This window comes from Rhinolophus hipposideros (genome assembly GCF_964194185.1).
Source record: "Rhinolophus hipposideros genome assembly, chromosome: 10".
Classification (NCBI taxonomy): Eukaryota; Metazoa; Chordata; class Mammalia; order Chiroptera; family Rhinolophidae; genus Rhinolophus; species Rhinolophus hipposideros.
In genome coordinates, this window is record NC_138056.1 from 43,334,051 (window position 1) to 43,352,720 (window position 18,670).

Consider the following 18,670-nt stretch of genomic DNA (forward strand, 5'->3'; position numbering starts at 1 on the left):
GAGCATTCCACATTACGCACACAGACCACAAAGCCCTCTTATTCCATTATCGTACAGCGCACTCTCATAAGAATCCTCGTAGCCAGTGGTTTCTGCCATCTCTATGGCCTCTCCCTCCTGGCATGAGTGCTCTTATCCCACGAATCTTTAGCATGGGATCCCATTCGCTTCCGTAATGAAAAGCCACTAGGGCTCTCCAGTCACCTGTAACAGCGAGACAGCAATTGCTACTGTTGGCCATCATTATAGTCCCAGGCTCCAGAAACTCCAGCCACCACTGGGGAGGAGAAGGTCCCCCTACGTGTGGGTCACGGAAGGCATTTAACTGTCTTGTACCTGCATTTGTCGCAAACCTGCAACACTTTCCTGGGGCAGGTGTGATCCAGGCGGAGAGGCCTCAACTGCCACTTTTACTTTTCGAATGGCCCAATGTGCCCCATCTAGGAAGGCTGCAGGTGCACTGCCTTGAGGAGACTACTGTCCCAGGAACCAGAACTGTTTCTTACAGTTTTAGCTCTACTCTACCCAGCACCATTCAAGGTGCAGAATCCCATCTTCTGGGGGCTGGAGAACTTCTCCAAGGATACATGGTCCAGCCACTCCCCTAATGCTGAAGCTCCCCTCTAACGGGAGAAATGGCAATTGGTTCCATCTCCAGAACACTCTGCCTCTAGTCTTTAAGCTAAACGGTCTTCCCGCAGCCTCTTCTCATTTTTCATGCTTCCCACCCTCTCCCCCTGGGTGGCAGCATTTGTAATCCTAAGAAGAGACTTAGCTCATATCTATAAACTGGAGGCAGGAGGAACTGTGGTTTGCTCATTCAGCAAAACCTTTGTGTGTGCCCATTGGGCACAAGTACTTTGGAGAACAGAGGCACGGCTCCCATACCCAAGAATGGCACAGTCAGGAAACAAAGTCCTGAGGGTCTCCGCTCATTTACCCTGTGCAGTGAAGAGAGGAAAGTGAGTAGCCACTGATAAGTAGCTTTGGAGATGGTGTGGATAAGAATGGTGGGACCACAAAGAACCACACTGGACTGTGCCAGGCAGTAGCAGTTAAACAGCCAAAATTCAAGCCCAGCTCTGTCATTTACTGTGGGATCTTTGAGCCTCAGAATTCTTATCTGTAAAATGGGGATAGTAACAGCACCTACCTCACAAAGTTGATGTCACAATTAAATGAGGAATTAATATTTCATAGAAAATGTTTAGCACATTCCCTTGCACATAGTGAGGGCTCAATGTGTGTTAGCTTCGTTTGTTTGTTTGTTTGTTTTTAAGTGAGGAGATAACCTCAGGATGTATTTGTGCCAGAACAGCTCAGTAGGTGAGAGACTTTAAACTAAATTCAGGGCGGGAGAACCCAGACAATCCCAAGTCTGTCTTCATGTCTCAGTTGCAAAGTTGTCTCGAGAGGCCTTCCTTGCACACCTCCATCTAAAGCAGCCCCTTCAAACCACAGCAATCACAAAGTATCTCATCCGTATATTTCTTTCTTTACTAACTGGCCTTGTTAACCCTCTCCATGGAGGCAGGGGGACCCTATCTGTCCTGTTCACCCATATGTGCCCAGTACCCAGCAGAGTGCCTGGCACAAGGAAGTTTGTGCATAAGCACTTGTGAATAAAGGGATGGATCCACGCAGTCAACATTCCCGGAACCATGCTGTGCTGTGCACTGGGGGGATATTAATAGATCAGATCTAGTCCCTGTCCCCATGGGCCACACAGTCTAGTGGAGATGACAGTGTATGAACAGGTAATTATGACACAGTGTGAGGCATGCTGAAAGCGGCAGGGATGCAGTTTCCCTGAGTATTGAAGGATGAGTAGGAGCTTTCTCAGAAGATAAAAGGGAGAATGCTCTTCCAGGCAGTCCTGGTGCATAAAAGGCAGAGAAGCATGTAAGGGCAGGATGTCGTTGGCCAATGTCAAAATGATTGACAAGACTATACAGGAGTATCCAGTTGCTCAAGATGAGTCAAAACTGTCCATGGAATTCACATAAGCACGACAAGGTTAATTAATGAGAGGAGCTGGGGAATCTACTTCAGGAGTCTGGATCCAGCACACAACAAATCAACTGACCTCAGCTGTAAACACGACAGAGATTTTAAAAAGAAAGCTCTCATATTTCAATAAACTGGCCCCATTTGGGGTGAAAGATGGGGAGCAGTTAGAAGGTGCCAACCCCAGAGGGCGCAGGCTATGTTCCCTGGCAACAGAAGGATCATAAAAGATGACCCTTGGGCCCTTTGCCCAGTGATGACTTCGTACCTGGCAAATAGCAGGTTGGGTGGACCCGTGGGAGCTGGTGTGAAGCAGAACATGAGTCAAGGGTATATCATTTTTACAACCCAGAAGCCTGGGGCTGGTAAGATTGGGAGCACTCAGGAACCTGCTGTGGGCAGCTGATGAGCTCAGTTCTAGACCGGCTGGGTCTGAGGTGATGGCAGGACACCTGGGTAAAGATGGGCCCTGCCAATCAGTCACAGGGTGGCTGTGAGGTGACTGTGGGGTACGGAAGAGACCTTTGGAGGGGCAAACATGCCTCTGAGCCCCATCTATGAACATAGACATTCTTTTTGGGACAGGGAAGCCATGAGGTCACCAACCATTCCCATTCTGGCAGCGATAGCCATTTTCTTCCCCTAGCATTGTCGAGGTTAGTAACGTATGATGGGACAATCCCTGCCCTCCAGGAACTTGGGGTCTCAGAGGCAGCATGTCATCCGTCAGCATTCAGTGTGTCTGGTGTCTTCTGTGTCTGTTCATCCCCGCAGGACACAGCACCTCCCTCAAGGAGCCTGGCGTCACCACGAATGTGTGGTTTAAGTGCGGAAGTCCAGAAGCAGCGTACCAGGAGGCCTCCTAGAGAAGCGAGGTGAAGAGGACAGAAAGGGCATCTGGAAGAGGCAATAGCCCAAAGGGGCTAGGAAAGAGAGCCAGATCCAGGACATACTGCAAAGGGACAAGTGAAGTCAGGGCAAACTCCAAGCAGGTGGCGGGAGTGGAACTGAAATCGTGTTCCCTGCCAGAGAGGGGAGCGAGAGCAGACACCGGGGCCAGACAGGGAGTGGATGGCAGAGGAGCAGACACGGTGTGTGCCCTGGGGACGCTGAGGAGGGGTGCCCCACCAGCACAAGGAGGAGAAGAGCCGGGAGAGGAGGATGTTGCTGTTAACATGCTCAGCACAGTGACAGTTGTTATACTGACTGAAAGCATTTTCCTTCTCTCTGGACACTTGGACTATTAACAAAGCCCTGCATTTGACCCTATGAGCAGGCAGGCTTCATATATCAAGAAACTGGCTGACCCCTTGCTACAAAGATAAGGCAGGGAATGCTCTCCAAGAAAAGGTGTGGTCCATTCATCATCCATCCTTCTCATCACCCACAGGCCTCTCTAGATGCTGTCATCTTCCTACTCGTGACAATGTCTGCAGCTGGGGCTCCCCCTAACATAGGACTTTACCTTCCCTCCTCTTTGTTACCAGCCAGGGAGAAAATGACACCCATAGGTGTACGACCAGCCAGTGAAGAAGGAACAGCCATGTTTTAGAATGACAGTGCCTGGTGATAGATGCCATGGCCGCAGGAACAGCACCACACAAAGGCCAGTTTGGATCCTTGAAGTTGATTAGGGTTCAGGATTTGTATGTGTTCTGAAATTTAGAAAATGAACCACAACCAGCTGCCCATAACTGGTGCGCTCTGAGGCCAGCAGTGATGTAGATACTGTATTGACTACTTTTGAGTTCAGCAAAGGAGAATCAGAAGTAGACAGGAACCAGTGATTAAGATAAGTCCTGCGGGAGTAAACCTGAACATACCCCTCCCATGCTGAATTGCAAGCTTCCATTCCACTTCACAAGCTACTTTTCTCTCAGTAAACATGGTTAGGGGTGCAAGTGTTTGGGGCAGGTTCGCACCATCCTGGATGGAGGAAGGAATCAGGAACATTTCCAGGCTTCCTGATTACTCCTGCTCCTCCAGAGTCTCCTGCATCACAGCTGGGTCCTGACTCCTCGGCAGCTGATCCAGACGAGGGCCAGTGTTCCCGAATAGAAGGCAAGGCCCGGACAAGGAACTTTCAGGAAATAGCCATCACCACCAAACATCTTATGCCTCCCTGTTTCCTAAGTGACCAACAGGTGGTAAAGTGTTAACCAGATCACAACAAACTGAAGTCTTTTCCTTATAATTTGCAGGTCACATCTAAAGCACAGATTCTCTTAAATAGTTATCTTAAGAAATAAGAAATACCTCTTACTATAGGTCTGTAAACTTGGAAAACAGCCTCTTAAAGGATCTGGGAAACTTACCTCTTTGGGATAGTAGAGCAAGAAGCCATTTACAGCATTAAAAATAAAAAAGGAGGACGACACACAAAGGAAATTGATGGCAGTGCCTAAACCCTCAGTCACAATCCATATCAACCAATAACAACTTTTTTTTTAAAGGACAAAGAAAAAAGAACAAAAGGATATAGCCAGACAGTCTTGAGTTAAAACCTGGGCTCTGCTGCTAATGGCTGTAGGTCTTTAGACAAGTTATTTAACCTCTCTGAGCCTCAATTGTCTCATCTATAAAATTAGTATGAACCAATCTCATTGTTATAAGGGAAAGTAAACAAGATAGACCTCAGGTAAATACAGCAGGGTGAAGCCAACCATCTAATTCAGTCAGCTATCCACTGAAACAACAGTAGAGGAATCTATTTTCAAGAACACAAACCCACAAGGTCGTGGAAAATGTGACTGGAGACAGAAGGGAGAAGCCATGGTGACAGTTACGCAGCAAGCATGAAAGGGCAGCCGGTCCACGATGGCTCTAATGGAAGTTGCACTGGCAGAATGGGGAGTGGGGGAGGAAAAGTGTGAGTGAGCAGTGGGAACAGGAGTGGAAAGAGAGTGGATTCCTCATCTTCTAGGCTGGGAACTCAGAAGTCACTACATAGGACAAACACAGAAAGTAGCAGAACAAGCATTGTTTTTAGTGACTTAGATCAAAAAATACTAGAAGCATTTTTAGTGGCCGAGTCTGAGGAAGAGCAATGCGGATGGGGAGGTGAGGAAATGGCTGTTTTAACAAGTCGTATACAATTATCTGACTCTTTAAATTGTGTAGGTATATAGTTATGATAAAAATAAAAACAATCAAAAAGATTAAAACAGATAGTAGTGTGGTGTGCCTGGCACAGAGAAGGGATTCAATTAATACGCGCTCCTTTCTCCTCTTGGGCAGGTATCTGTTCGTTAGTAGCTAAGAGTTGATCCAACATTATCTCACTTAATCTCCACATGCCAATCAGTAATTACTCTCCCCTCTCACAGATGAGCAGACAGACTGGGTAACTTGCCTGAGGACGCACAGCGTTCTTCCTGCATGTTCCTACTGTCTCTGAGACAGGGATCCAGAGGGGGTTTGAGCGCAGGAGATCTCACTTACCTTTTAAAAGTAATGCTTTGGATGGAAACTACCTAAGTGCCCATTGATGGACGAATGGATAAAGAAGATGTGGTGTGTGTGTGTGTGTGTGTTTGTCTATATACATATATATTTAGCCATAAAAAGGAAATCTTGCTATTTGCAACACGGATGGACCTTGAAGGTGTTATTCTAAGTGAAGTCAGAGAAAGACAAAATACCGTATGATTTTACTTACATGTAGAATCTCAAAAAACAAAACAAACGAACAAACGAAACAACTCACAGATACAGAGAAAGGTTGGTTGTTACCAGAGGAGAAGGGAGTTGGAGGGAGGGCAAAACAGGTGCAGGGGATCAACTGCAAGGTGATGGATGGGAACTACCGTGTTTCCCCGACAATAAGGCCCAGCCGGACCATCAGCTCTAATGCGTCTTTTGGAGCAAAAATTAATATAAGACCCAGTCTTATTATTATATTATTTTTGGGAAAACACAGTGTACTTACAGTGGTGATTACTATGATGTATACAAATATTGAATTATAATGTTGCACACCTGAAATAAATATAATGTTGTATCCCAATTTTACACAATAAAAATAATTAAACAAATGAAAATAAAAGGAAGGAACACTTCAGCTGCTGCTTGGAAAATGGACTGGGGTAGGGGTTGGGAAAGCGAACTGGGGGCAGAGGGCAGGGGTGTCCCAGCAGTGAACACAGGAAACCCAGGCAAGAGATGATGGTAGCTTGAAGTAGAATGACTGTGGTCAATGTTCTTATCCTTGATACGTGTTGAAGGCAAAGCCAGTAAGTTATGCTTATAGATTATATGTGGGCATGAGAGAAATTAGTTAAACAAGACTAGAGGGTTGTTGCGCTGAGCCTCTGGGAGAGTGCGGAGGACTGCAGGAGCAGCAATGTGTGTGAGTGTGTGGGGGTGGTGGTGGTGGTGGTGGTGAAATCAGGAGATCGTTTTCAAAAATATAGTCTGAGATGTCTAAGGATACCTAGGAAGATATACTGAACAGGCACTTAGAAATACAAGTCTGATTTCAGAGAGAGGTCAGAGCTGCAGATAACAATTTGGGAGCCGTCTGCATAAAGATGGTATTTAAAACAACTGCATGAAGTAACTTAAGGAGTGTAGACCAATAAAAGTAATAATAATAAAAGGAAGAGGCCCCGGACTCTCTGGAGCACTCCAATGTGCAGCCGTCACGGTGAAGAACCAACAAAGACTGAAGAGGAACAGCCCGGAGGACTGAGAAAGTGGAGCCCTGGAAACCCAATGAAGGGTTCAGGATGGAGGATGCAATCATGGGAGCCACTGCTGCTGAGTCAGACCAGAGACTGTCAACTCTCCAAACTTCTGCTGGTGGTGATCTCATCTGCCCCACAGCCTCACCTGTGTCTGCATTACCTCATCCTAGCCGACTGCAGAGGCCTCCTACTGGAACTGGTTGCAGACCTCCAAGCAGCCTCTCCATTCACCCTGCAGTGAAGATTCACCTGACTCAGTGGTCCTCAAACTTCGGTGTTTCTCAGAGTCACTTGTAGGGCAAATCAAGCACAGGGGCCCAGCCTCATTTAAGTAGCAGATGGCCTTACCTTCGTACTCTGACCTAGCTCTGCAGGTGAATCTGAAACTGCCCAAACTGATCAGAAGAACTGCAGATCGAATGCAAACACAGCTCCAACCACGCACTCTTCTGCTTAGAAAGCTTCCAGGTATAATTCACATCTTTTACCCTATGGACTCAAACTACTTCCTTGCAACTTTAACTTCCATCATACCCCTTTGCGAACCTCTGCCCGTCCCAACTAAATGTCTTATCATCAGTGGACAGATTATAATACTTAGTTAACTGACCACACTAGTTGCTTTCCTGCTTTATGCCCATGCCAGCAGCCTTCCCAGCTAAATCTCATCTCTGCAAGCCAGTTTTTCCAGGAAACCACGCTTGATCTTGCCCACCTAAATGTGATTTCCCCATCTCTTTAATCTTCTAGGAAAGGGATGAAAGCAGTTGTCCTCAGCCATCTCCCCTGCAAGCCTTCCATGTGTCTGGGCCACTGAGGTCATTCCCCATTCTGCAAGCCCTGAAGAAACCTTTGCAGATTTACTGATAAAACAAAACTATTCATCATCAGGGGGAAACAAAAGCCTGGAAGCCAGTGAAGACTGAGAGGGGGAGGTGGTAGCAGATGGCCCACATCCCTCTCCATGTCCTCATACTCTGTGACCCCAATGGATGGTCTTCCCCAACAGACGGTGCTCTCCATCCTACCTCAGTGATGTCACCACAGTGGCCAAGCCGGAAACCTGGGCGTCATCCCTGGCCTTCCCTTCTCTCACCTCCAGCCAGTTAGTCACTGTTTCTGATAAAATCTGTTTCCTCACCCCCTGTCAGATCTGTCCCCTCATCTTCACCTTCCCTGCTTCAGGCCACATCATTTCCCATCAGAATGACTGCAATGGCTTCCTGACTGGTTTTCCTGCCTGCAGCCTCCCCTCCCGTCTCACCCTCGCACACACACACTTGCACTCTCATCTTCTGCACTGCTTCCAGGAGGACGAGTCTAGTTCACAAATCCCATCAAGGCAACTCGGCACTTGCACAACTCTTCACCTGCTTCCTACCAGCCAGAGAGGGGCCAAAGAACCTATGAGATTGTCAAGACTGTGCGCTCTAGTCAGGCCTGCATTTGTCAGGCCTGCAGAGACCGATGTTCTTCCCATCAGGGGCAACGCCCTTGGACAAGTGCCTTAACATCACTGAGTTTCATTTTTCCTATTTATATAAAATGTGGGTGAACATACACACATTGTGCGATTGTGGAGATCCAGTGAGATTGTGTATATGGAAGCCCTTGGCACATAACTGGGAGTTTGCAACCACGGCAGTAATAACGCTCTCAGCCATAACGCTCTCCCCCACCCTGAGTACCAACCATCAGACACAACAGCCAAGTTATTTTCACCCCGTCCGCTTTCATACTCTGAGGCTCCTTCACCACGTAATGTTTTACCCCAAGACCCCCATTCCACCTACTCATTTCCCACTCCTCTTTCAAGGTTCAATTCCAGCATCATGATTCCAGGAATCCGCTCCCATCCCCCACATGGAAGTGACTGCTCCTGACTCTCTACCCCCACAACAGACTTAGATCACAGCACCCGGAACTCTCTGGAGAAATGATCACTTATACGTGTGACTCCTTTGTCTGAGTGGTAAGCTCCCTGTGGGCAGAGCCATGTCTCTGAGCCCAGAACTCAGCCCAGGACTTGGCACAGAGCAGGTCGTCAGCTCTCAGATATTGAATAGATAAATGGAATGACACATCTGCCTGAGGGAGGCAGCTGGAGGCTAACCAAGGACAAAATTCCTCTCCATCTGTGGATCTGTGAAAGCTGTCTGCTTCCAAAACACAATGGGGCAGCTAGTGGATAGACATTCCCATTCTAAAACAGAGAAAATGGAAGGAATAAAGAGCTCACTGGTCTAAACTGGAAGCTGACAGGCTCCTAGGGATGGCAGGCCAAGTCTGCCCAGGCCACAGGCTGTCCCTGGAGCTCTGAAGCCTAACCGAGGTCCTGTCCAGTCCTGAGGTCTTCGCCCTCACAGGGAAGGCTGACAGTGAAGAGAAGCAGCACACCTGGCCTCTGAGCAGTGGGAGGGCCACACACACACACCCACTTTGTATCCAGACCAAGGACAAGGCCACAGGCATTAACTTTCCATAGGAACAGGGAGCCAGACACAAGGAGATACCCAGTCATAACAAAGGGAAGTCAGAGCAGGACAGAGGAACCAGGATGCTGAGAAAGCTGCTATCAGAATTGCTGAATGCCTTTAGTGAATACCTGAGCCTAATACAATAAAAGTGAAGAGGTGGAGCCTTAATTTCTTTTGTCGGTGAATAGAAGCTAAGTAGCCTAAGAAAAACTGCACAGGAGAAAAGAAAAGAATGCCACTGTAGGTGAACAAGCACGTTTAACTTGTCCCCATCTAATCATGGTATCAGTGACTCCCAATAAGGAATGTTTGTTTAAAGCTTTCAGCTTCAATAATGTTTTTCACACACAAGGGAGTGTCTCTCACTCCCACCTAAACATCCCAGATCAGGCAGTTCTGAACAGTCAGCCAGTCAGACTGAGGCCAGTGGGAGCCAAGATCCATCAGAATTGATAAAAGGGGCTTAGCCTAGGTGCAGGCTGGCAGTGCCGAGTGGTGGCAGGGGCCAAATGCAATATTTCTTGCTTAGCATCTTTCCCCGGTGTACCAGGTTAGTGAGTTGTGTGCACTGTGCATTCCCAGCCACGCCCTGTTAGGCGAGGTCCAAAAGATCCCAAAGAACACTTGTGCTGGAGCCCAGCTCTACCAAAACCGCTGGCAGGAGGCCTTTTGCTTTCTGGCTTTTCCATTTAAAACCCAGCCCAGCTCATCACATGTCACTCCTCCTCCACCAGCCTTCTTTGGCACATCCAAACCCAGACGCTTCCACTTAAGCACTTACCCAAAAAGCTCAGGCCCTCTCACCAAACCACTCACCAAACCACAGCCCTTTAAACAGGGCAGCAAGATCCCAAACAACTTTTCCACCAACACGTAATAACAGCAGGAGACTCAGTCACAGAGCTGAACCCCCTTCTCTAAAGAATAAAAGGAATATCACCAGGACTGAAACCTCACCTCCAGGCGCCATGAGGCCGGACTTCCTCCCAGCCTCGCTGTCCCCCAGACTCAGGAGCAGGAGAGACATCTGCCTCCAACTTGACATGGCAAGCTTAAGAGAAACACCACCCCAAAGCCTCATGAGAACCCATGAGCCCACCCACAAGGAGGGGTCTGAGGTCTGGCCGGAAGCGGGCGTCACTGCTCACACCAAAACAGCACCTCTGACCTGGGCTTAAGGGACACTGAAGAGCTGATGTTGAGTTTCCCCTAATGTCTTTGCTTAATATTTTTAAACCTTTCTTCACCTTCCTCTGATTGTTCTCACCTCCCATTTCTGCTCTTGACATTCAGCCCCTGAGCTGGTCCTTTTGCCTAATTCAGGGGTTTATTGTGGTAGAGGCCACAACAATCTCAGTGACCCAGGCCTGCCGAGGCATGGTTTAGGCAGATCTCAAAAGACAGGGGATGCAGGTACTCCAGCAAGGAGAGCGACTGGGGACGAGGCTAATAACAGGCAGGAATCCGTGCCTTTGGGAAAAGTGAGATGGGGAGCCAGAGAGTGTCCAGGGACAGAGCATCATCAGGCACCCCCCCATCAGTTTGCCCCATAACACTGTGTTTAAGGCAAATACATCTGTATCCTCACCGGGGTGGGGTGCACAGTGGTCACTTAGAGAACTTGGAGGGAAGGTTCTTTGCCTTCCTTCTGAGAGTCTCAGAAAAAGTCGCTTTCGGGAGTACACATAAAGGAGAGTTGGCCCTCTGAGACCGGGAAGTGAAGGGCGGGGAGGAGACAACAAATCTCCGTAGCTTAGAACCGGTTAGCCAGGCCATGGCCTCAGGGCTGTCCACAGCACATCACTCAACGGCAAATTATTTCGTGCCTGTGTAGCTTTCCCCTGTTTGTAAGAGCTGCCTACTATGGAAGTTCACAGAGGGCTTCCTGTCTCCTCCAAGAGCAGCAGCCCCTGTGAAAAGACTCTGTCCTCATTATGTTATTTAACCTTCCTGGTGATCTTGTATGGGACATATTGTAATTATCAGCCCCATTTTACTAAAGAGGCAACGAGACACAAGTGGGGGTTGGATGGGGTCACAAACTGTTGAAAGTCCTCCCGTGGGGTCTACGTCGTCTGTTGGTCACCTAAGTCCCTGCTTGCTCTCCCCCCACACTACCCAGCCCAGCAGACTTGCCCGGAGCACTGAAGAGCTGTGCTGCAGGGAAGCTGGTTTCCATGTCCAAACCGAACCCAGCTCAAAACACCTGGGGCAAAGAGACATACTGTCACCCCCTCCCCTGCCTAGCTCACCTTCAGGGGACCCTGCCTACTGCCAACCCCCTTCACCTTTGTTACGAGATTGCATTTCACTTGAAACACACACACACACACACACACACACACACACACACACACACACACACACACAGAGAGAGAGAAAACAATTGTCATAAAAATGCATGACCCACAAATATCAATCTATTATTTTTTAAGATTTGTTTATCCATTTAACAAATACTATTTGTCCCCTATTATCTGTAAAACCCTGTGCTAGTAGATGCTGGGAGGGGAAAAAAATGAATGTTAAGACTAAGTTATTTATCTACCAAGGGCCAAAAATCTTTCATCTCTCATCCATGTCAATTAGAATGTGAAGGTTGCGTGAGCCTTTATCTGAGATCCGTGAGCCAAAGCCAATAAACTTTGGCTTTTCCCAATTTAGACTTCAGAAATTCATACATTAATTAATGATCTAATTTCAAAGCAGTTTAGGAGAAGAAAAACATCATTTCCCTGAAATTCCTATCATCTCTAAAATTAAGTTCAGATGGCAACTAACGGCTAATGTCATTTCTACAATGTCACTAGCTCAATGGGCGAGTAACATGTAAAACATCACATAGAAGTTAGTTTCAAAGACAAGCTGAGTTTCAAAAATCAAACATTTGCTGATCATTTTGTGGGTAATAGGGCTCATCTCACCACCCATTCATTCAACAGGAAGATCACAGGCACTGGGCACCAGACAGGCCTTGGAGAAAGACACGTGCATGTGACAACCCAGCGCGATGTGCATGCCCAGGAGAGGGAAGCTCAGTGTTTTCAGAGCGTGGCAGCAGTAGGAAGAAGTGAGAGGACCGTGTGGGCAATCCTAGAAGGCTTCACAGAGGAAGTGAGATTTCTCCTGATGGGCAGCAGGCAGAAATGCATTGCAAGAGGAGTAAAGAGCATGCTCCAAGGTATGAAAAATCCGTGAGTGTGTGTGTGCCTGCATGTATGCATGCGTGTGCCTGCATACAGCTCTGTGTGGCCAGAGAACTGGGAATGAATGGCAGCAAATGAGGCTTGGACCAGCTTGTTAAGGGTCCCTTACCTCATCTTACCCCTAGAACTTGGCCTTTATCCATCAGGCTATGGGAAACACTGAGAGGAGCTACTTGGAAGCCGCCATTCTTCTCCAATATTAATGGAGAAGGATGCAAGGACCTGAGGGAAGGATTCTTCTCAGAGGAGCTTGCAGGGCTCTCAGAACTCCCCCTCCCTGAGTATAACCAGGCTAACGGCAGTCTGCCCCTCCACCTGCTTACCTCAGGAACCCTGCCCCACACTCCTCTGACTCAGTTTTCCCTTTCACTACCCCGTCATTCTGGACAGCGAGGATGGGGCGTCTCTACTCCAGGCCCCGTCAGCCCTGTGCTTGTCAGCAGTCAGCATGCAGGATCATCACCTGAAACTCTGCCTACCTCTCTCCAACCACCTCCCCAGCTGGCACTGAACCTGCTCCCCAGCTCGTTCTGCCTCTCCGGTCACAACTTGCCCTGACTCTCCCCCTGCCTGGGGAGGCAAGCTCAGGTGTCTTCTTCCTTCTGCTCTGGAATGCTAAACAATGCATCCAGCTCCATCAGACACTTGTGTACCCAGACCTTTAACCTCATGTTTCCTTCCCATGAGACTTCTCACAAACCACCATGCATCTTTCTTGGGTGAGAAATGGTATCCCCCAGTTCCCTTTCTCTCCACCCCAAACTTCCCTTCTGCCATCTGATCCCCTAATCTCTCATCACTGAGGTCCAACCTCTCAATTATTTTTGGCTGAATCTGAACCTCTCCCCCTCTCCTGCTCCTTCCTCTCAATCCACAAATATTAAAGCCTCAGCTACCCTAACACCCTTCCTTTGGACCTACATTCCCAGGTATCATTTCGCGTTTCTCCTTTACTTTGTTGCCAAAGTGCTTAAATCCCATTTTCTCTGACACCTTCTGCAATGCGATTTCCATCTATGGGCACCTATGCTGCTGTCTCATCTACTGAGCTACTTTGGTTCTTACTCCTTGAGAGGCAGTCTAGGGTTGGGGTCAGACTGCCTGGGTTAGAACCCCATTTCTGAATCACTTGTTAAGTGTCCTAGGGCAAGATGCTTACTCTCGGGCCGGCCCGGTGGCTCAGGCGGTTAGAGCTCCATGCTCCTAACTCCGAAGGCTGCCGGTTCGATTCCCACATGGGCCAGTGGGCACTCAACCACAAGGTTGCCAGTTCAATTCCTCGAGTCCCGCAAGAGATGGTGGGCTCCACCCCCTGCAACTAAGATTGAACATGGCACCTTGAGCTGAACTGCCACTGAGCTCCCAGATGGCTCAGTTGGTTGGAGCACGTCCTCTCAACCATAAGGTTGCCGGTTCGACTCCTGCAAGGGATGGTGGGCTGTGCCCCCTGCAACTAGCAATGGTAACTGGTCCGGGAGCGGAGCTGCGCCCTCCACAACTAAGACTGAAAGGACAACAACTTGAAGCTGAATGGCACCCTCCACACTAAGATTGAAAGGACAACAACTTGACTTGGAAAAAAGGCCTGGAAGTACACACTGTTTCCCAATAAAGTCCTGTTCCCCTTCCCCAATAAAATCTTTAAAAAAAAGAAAAAAGATGCTTACCCTCTGTGCTTAAGCTTCCGCATCTATAAGAAGAATAAAAGTACTACCCCAAAAGTGGTTGTGAAGGTTAAATGACTTAATACAAGTCCAGCACTGAGACCAGTGGTCTGTCAGTGTCAGCTGAGACTGCTCTCCTTGGCATCTCATCCGTGCTGAATCCCCTGAGACAGTCTCTTTCTTTGGCACTTGGGACAAAGCACTCTCTGGTTTCTTCCAGATCCTCTTCCTTCATTAAATGTCCTAGCTCAGCTTCCACACACTTCCCCAGGCAGATTCTGAGCTCAGTCTCATCTTTTCTCCTTCTACAGTCTCTCCCTGGACAAGCCACATTTCATCACCATGTTCCTGACTCATAAAACTACACTGCTTTTTTGAGCTGCAGACCAAAATATCCAAATACTCATTAGCTTACTGGCTATTTCTTTGCAGCCACTGAGATTCAGCATTCTCAGAAACTCTCAGCATGGTCCTGACTTCGCTTGGTAGCTCCTTGGTCTTCTCGAACTGTACACCCTGAACCCCCAGGGACCTCTCCCTCACTTTCAAACAGTGGACAGCTATCTGTGGATGGTTCCCTACAAGGACACTCTTCTCCTTCTCACCCCTCCACTCCAGCTGCCTCAGCCTGTGTTTGGGTATTCAGGACCTAGGCACTGAGGGCCTCCTCGTACCTGAGCAACACCTGGCCTCTCCCACAGAAGTCTAAATTCATGATCTGGCATCCAAGGCATTTCTTAGTCCTGGACTCATGATGGCAATAATTATGGCTGCTATTTATTAAGCACTCGTCCTGCACTGAATTAAATGTTTATATGTATCTCGTATCTGAATACGCATAACTATTATTATTCAAATTTTACAGACAAGGAAACTGAAGCTTGGAGATGTTAAGTGACTTGCTCAAATCACACATCTAGGAAGCAGTAGAGATGGGATTTGAACTCTGACTATCTGACTCCAAGGTTATGTTCTTAACCACCATGCAGCACTTCTTCACCAGGCCTGGGTACTTCCAACCATAGTCTTCTGCGTTCCCGGTACTCCAGCCACAGGAGTGCTTTCACATGTTGCTGTGCCTTCTCATGCTGTCCCCTTGAGCTAAGGTCCCTTTCTCCAGTCTCTGCACATCAAAACTAACTTTTCAAGGTCCAGACAATTCTGCTTCCTTTATGACAGCACCCCCACACTTACCTGTCCTAGAAAATTTCTGCTGAGACCCACAACACGTGCTCACACCTTCATTTAATTTGTTTCATGGTGCCATGGGGACATAATGGGGCCACGAGCGGACACAGAGATTATCTTCTTCCAGGACCTCTTTACCGGGGGCAGCTAAGAATCTGATTGGTGGGAATGAGAGAAGGAACTGAGCCTGTGCAGTCCAGCCCCATCCTTCCCTCTCTTTTCCCAGAGCCAGCTTGCCAGAGAAAAGTGGCCTGCCCCAGGACGAGGTCCCTGATAGCAGCGGGTATGCATTCAAACCCTACTGGCCACATTCTCTAACCACCTTTATCAGCCCCAGAGCGAATACCTTGGTCTCTTTCTCTCTGACTCCTGCTCTTATTTTTTAATCAGTACCAAACTCAGAGGGCATATAAGTAGTGAAAATAATTACTACATCCCCTACCCAGTTTCTGTCACTCTCAGTAAAGGGTAAAGTGACAGTGCTCACAGAATGACAGGTCAGTGTGGTTCTGTGTGGCACTCTGATGACCTTTAAGCAATCACTGGGGGTCGAGTACTGATCACCAGCAAGGAGGCCCCACAGCATGCTGGGTGATAGCCCTACCATCCACATGGCGCCCCTGTCTGGGAGCCTGGCTCCCCAGGAACCTGCACATGACCCTGTAATTCACTTTCCCAGGTAAGGTAATGCCAGGAAGGCGATCTGGGAGGACAGACATTTATGTTGTGGCCAGTGGACAAAGCCTGCCAAAGTGAATTAGTCCATTGGTGTCTGGTTTATAAACAAGCCTTTTCAGTTTGGTCAGCATGAATCAGGCTCCCAGGCCACAAGCACCCTTCAATGAATGGATAAGGAGGGTCTGACCCTGCAAACCACCGTTCCAATCAGTCCTTACCTCCATTCTCTGCCCTGTGCACACCCTACCTGCCCCCAAGGCAGACAAAACGTTACCCTGCTTACAGAAACCAGCTGGCAGTGTGTTTCTTGAATTCCTTCAAAGAAAGAATACATCCTTCAAAGAAAGCTACCCTCATCCTCCTCCTTACAGCAAAGAACACATGTATGCACCCGTACACACACAAAAATTTACTTCCAGGAAGGAACAAATGGACATCAAGTTATTTCACTGCCTCAAGCTGAAGACAGACAGATACAGAGAAATGTTTCAAAGGCAACTTGAATACTTCCAAAAAGTTACATCTCAATAACCACCACCTAGGTAGGGGCAGTGGTTAGCTTAGTTGGTTAGAGTGTGTGCTCTTAACAGCAAGGTTGCAGGTTCCATTCCCACATGGGCCAGTGAGCTGTGCCCTCCACAACTAGACTAAAGACAACGACTTGAGCTGAGCTGCCAGTGGCTGGCCAGATGGCTCAGTTGGTTAGAGCACGTGCTCTTAACAACAAGACTGCCCGTTCGATTCCCGCATAGGATGACGGGCTGCGCCCCCTGCAACTAAAGACTGAAAATGGTGACTGGACTTGGAGCTGAGCTGCGCCCTCCACAACTAGATTGAAGGACAACGACTTGACTTGGAGCTGATGGGTCCTGGAAAAAAACACACTGTTACCCAATAAAATTTTAAAAAACAAAATAAAAATAACCGCTATCTAAATAATAGAACTAGTCAGGGCTTATTGTTGATGGGTGATGGGTAATGAGTTTCATTATACCATTCGTTTTTCTTTGGTATATGCTTTGGTATATGCTTGAATTTTTTTTATAGTAAAAGATAAAAAACAAAACAAAAAACACCACTTAGGGAACTGGGCTTTTCCAGAGGGAGGCATAGGATCCCACCTTCCCTTGCTAGGGACCAGCAGAACTGAGATTTGAACCTAAATTCCTGATGACGCATACAGTGTTTCTTCTACAGTGTCATTCAGAACCCCTGAAGCTCCTTAACATCTAACCAAACTCTCATCTCAGCATCGTTCGGACCTTCATCATCTCTCACCTGGATTGCCAAAGCTGTCTCCTCTCAGCTTCTTCTAGCTGACTCTTCTTCAACCCATCTTTCCCAGTGCAGACAGGTTGTGTTTCATAAAGCTCATGACATTACTTCTCTGCTCCCAAACTTTCCATAGCTCCCCACTGTTTCAGGAACAAAGCTGCATTCTACAGCTTAGCCATCAACTTCTCCAATAAGATCCACCCTCCCAGCTGCACTTCTTACCATGTTCTCAGGTGCTGGCATGTCCTGTTCCTAAATCCGGAAAGAGTCTCCAGTTTTCTCTATTTCGTCTGTTTGGGATGCTTTATTCCATCTAGACCTTTAGATCCCACCCATGCTAAGGCTTTATCCAAATGCACCAACCCCAGGAAGCCTTTCCCAACACCACTATTCCTAGTGCTTGAAAGTTCTGGATGCCTCCACTCTGCTCCTGCCATACTTGGTACCCGCCTTTATCATCTCACTTACAGCCCTGTTTATCCAATTCCTCAAAGTCTGTCTCCCCTTCTAAATTAAAATGCTTGAGAGTAAGAGTGCTATTCACCTTTCTACCGTCAGAGCCCAGCAATGAACTCGATATAGGTGGATACTCAGTAAACACTGGCTGACACAAAATGTTAAAGGTGTGTGTACCTGAGTGGAGAGCAAAGGGAAAAGGGGCGTGTGTGAGTGAGTGAGAGACAGAGACAGAGACAGATAAGCACGTTGGTCAGCTTTCTGAAATAAGGGTGAGAAATTGTCCACACAGCCTCTCCCATCTCACTCTCTCCACACTGGAGACCCCTCTCTTGGTAGCCTGATAGTCAGAGGAGAAGGCAGCCTCTACCATAAGGGGAACTTGGCCATGCGTGGGCCTGGCATGAGCAAGAGACATAATAGATGAATGCAATTATACTCCCAAAGGACCAACAGGGGAAGAGGATGTAACTTCCCCCAACAGATGATAAAACCAGTCATTTCTCCTCATTATTTTCTTTCTCCTCATTTTCTCTTCTATTATTTTAGAACACTAAGCTACACGAGGAAAAAAACAGATCTGAATTGGCAAGTTTTCTCTATCATCTAGAGTGTGCAGGGCCTCCTGTATAACTTGAGCCTGCAGCCAGCTACCTCCTACAAGTTCCCAAGCTGCCTGGGGAGGAGCACAGGCCCCAGAATTTGGCAGGCTCTAGGCAAATTCTAATTGAAGTAATCAAAATGTATTCTGTATTTCGAACCTTCATTTCAACATTTGCCCAACAGTTTAATTTTGAATCAATGCAATGGTTTTCCTTTTGCATTAAAAAAACAGTTAAGCCAGTAGAACACCAAAGAATTTCTTTAAAGACAGGCCGTGTGCACTGGCAACAACAACCTGGCTCCGACCTCGGTTAGAGAAGGGGGCTTCCTCTGCAGGTCTGCGCTAGATGTTAGCAGGGTATTAGCATCTCGGTCTTCACTGAAGGGCTGAGGGCCACATGGGAGCCAGATGAAGACACCGCAGAGAACCC

General features: G+C 47.8%; 1 protein-coding gene across 2 annotated transcripts in view; it reads right to left on the reverse strand.

Annotated features, from left to right (window-relative positions):
• PPFIBP2 (PPFIA binding protein 2) overlaps nt 1–18,670 on the reverse strand; it is a 124,007-nt gene that overhangs the window by 91,830 nt on the left and 13,507 nt on the right. The gene's annotated exons all lie outside the window — the stretch shown is intronic.